The 2879-nt window shown below is 42.9% G+C and overlaps 1 long non-coding RNA gene across 1 annotated transcript; it reads left to right on the top strand.

The window, feature by feature from the left end:
- The first annotated feature begins 467 nt into the window (after positions 1–467).
- Positions 468–2613, top strand: LOC107079346 (uncharacterized). Its single transcript, XR_001480310.2, has 4 exons — positions 468–536; positions 844–1020; positions 1169–1626; positions 2304–2613. It is a non-coding gene; the product is annotated as an uncharacterized lncRNA (long non-coding RNA).
- Positions 2614–2879: the final 266 nt, after the last annotated feature.

A 2879-nucleotide genomic window follows, 5' to 3' on the forward strand; every position in this document is an offset into this window, starting at 1 on the left:
AATGGCAGCATCTGTATATGTGATATACAGTATGGATACATACACTTTGAACATTTGGAGTTATGTAAAAGACACTTTAAAGATCTTGAATAATTTGAAGTTTGACTTCAAAGTCACTTTTCACCATTTACGGGTTAAGTTGAAGTGATAAAAAGATGGTTTAATCACTAAGAAACTGCAACTAATTGAATAATTTGAGCATATTGCTATTTAATGTGTGTTCTTGTAAGTAATTTGGAAATTAATTTGGCTTTGGGATGGAGAGATCAATAGGTTAGCTGGTTAATACTTGTTTGGTCATAGGAAGCAGGTGTGTGTTGTATTAGAAGCAGTGGTGATTTGGTGTTTGCACTTTGAGGAGATGTTAGGATTGGCTCCTGGTGAATTATCTATTCCCCTGAGGTCATCGTGAGGCTTATATCAAGGCAGCCTGGGAAGCTGGGCTCTGTTTGTTTCTGGCTATAGCAAGAGAAAGGGCTCTTGAGTCTTTGTGGTATTGGGCCGGTGGTTGTTAGTTTTTGGTGTTACTGTGCAAGGTGAGTGGTTTTGCTATGTATTTATTTTTAATCAAGAGAAGTTTGGAAGGGTTTTCATATTTTTTTTAAATAACTTTCAGAAATTTAAGTTTGTGAAAGCATAGGGTGAAGTTAAGGTTATTGTGAAATTCCTGTTTGCTTTTGGTTGAGACAATTTTAAATTTTCTAACATCTATAGAAATGAGTCTCTTCCTCTACTTGTAGGATTCTGAAGAGTTGTGAAACAGATGATCACAGCTGTGACAGGTGGGTTCTGATTTTAGTGTATGAAACTCTTGTTACTAAATACTGAAACTTTTTTCTCTAGGTCTCAAACCAGCAACAAGAAAGAGGATTTATATCCTGACTGAGCAGTTTCACTAGGATAACAAGGAAGAACCTACTCCCTCTCCTACTCTGTCCAACATGCTGGTGCTTCTGTCTCTGCTGGAGTGTAGAAAGCTGTGGTGCTGCTTGTGTTCTTGGGCTTCCCTCAGTGAACAAGGTGAGCTGAAGGCAAGTAGAGGGGAGATACAGGTCAAGGTTAGTGTGAGGCTTTGAAGGCTGGGATCAGTCTGTACAGCACTTGTGTTGGTCCCCTCTCTGTGGGAGTGGGGTGGTCATCACTGTTTTGCTTCCCTTGTCTCCTTCAGGTGCTGTTCTGAGAAGATCGTGACAATGAGCACAGTCACTGGAGAGAGGATGCTGGTGGAGTAGCCAGTTGAGATCTTGTCAGAACAGTTTGTGGAAACCTTGGGCTTCTGTGCACAGAGCTGCTTCTTTTTATAAGGCTGGTCAGCAGTGGTGTTGATTGTTGTGAGTTAAACTACAGTGCAGTGAACAGAGCTCCCAGTCCCTGGCCATCTGAAAGCACAGATGTGGAGTGTGGAGTGACAGGCTTGGAGAATTGTTCAGAGGAAGGTCACTGGGTGGCTAAAAGGATACCCACTGTGTGACCTGTTGATGCCCACCTGTAAGTATTGAAGTCTTGTGGTTTCAACAGCTGAAAGTGAAGAGATGCTGCAAGCAGTCCTTGAATTTCCTGGATGCCCATGCTTCTTGGAGCAGTTGCAAAGGTAGTGTCTAGAAGGACACTGTCCCTGGAGAAGAGGTGAATTTCACTCCTGTATCATGTTTTTCACTTGGAGTAGGTTAATTTTCCATATACGTGGCTTTTAATAACCAGTTCATGAGTATTGAGGGCTTTTTTACCCATTAGAATAGGCCCAGTGTTAGATTTTGGAATCTTTTGGTGATTTTCTATCATGTTTGAGTGTTAAATATGAGGTGTAGGCCTTTTTGTGTTTTTTTTTCCCCTGACTTTCTTCTGGGTGCTGCACTTCTACACTGACATGCACTTGACTGGCTGTCATTCTTGCTCTCAAAAAGTGAATTACTGCTTTGTATTTGATTTATTTCATGGGTGCACACATGTAAGTAAATCACTTTGGATACACTGCAGTACAACAGTGAATTGGCACACTGCAGACTCCTTGCTGGTTAAGGCTCTGTGGAGACAGCATGACAGCCAGGTTTTCTTGATGGGTGTTGGCACAGAAACTGCTTCTCACAGGAGGAACTGCACTGGATCCCTCCCCTGTGGCAACAAGCATGGAGTGTGGGGTTTTCTCTTTGCTCTCTGCAGGGTTTTTTCCTGTTGGTTTGTCCTGGATAGGTGCTGCACTGTGAACATTTGTGCAGTTTAGTACAAAACTGGAGCTAGAAGTAAATAATTTTTTACTGTTTCTAAGTGTAGAGGCTCAAAATCTAAATCTTTCTCCACTTCAGGTTCTCTGCTGTTGGAAGGGTTGACCAGGCCTTTGCTCCCAGAGGGATGACCTTTATTTGCCAGGAATAACATGCAGATGTGGCACACTGTAGACTGGGTGCTTTCTCTTCTGTGAAGATCTGCTTGAGGAGTTAAGTGTTTCTAAACCAATACAACAGCCAGGGCACCCAGTCAGTTGCTGAGTGAGTTCTCTACCAACCAGGAAAAGGGACCACGGGAGATCGTGTGGGGCAGCTTTGGGCTTGACATCACTTAAGCATCTTTTAAAGGTAGGAACAGCTTCCTGTTCTGACTGATGGTCTTTACAGCAGCTTTGTGATGACCGTTTCCAGGAGCACCTGAGCCACCTGGCTGGTTGAGCCAAAGCTGACTGTTCCAGGTAGGAGGGGACCCTGATTATAAAGCCTTCATTTAGCCTGCAGCTGCTGGAGTTCTTTGTAGGTTTTCTAGCAGTATAATGGCAGTATTCCCCTAGCAGAAGCACTGGTTAATGAGGAAATGATTGCCAAATATTGGAAGTGTTGTGCAAGCACTGGGAAAAAAATGGCTAAATTGTATTATGGTACCACTGGAAA

The sequence above is a fragment of the Lepisosteus oculatus genome, chromosome 2 (genome assembly GCF_040954835.1).
Source record: "Lepisosteus oculatus isolate fLepOcu1 chromosome 2, fLepOcu1.hap2, whole genome shotgun sequence".
Lineage (NCBI taxonomy): Eukaryota > Metazoa > Chordata > Actinopteri > Semionotiformes > Lepisosteidae > Lepisosteus > Lepisosteus oculatus.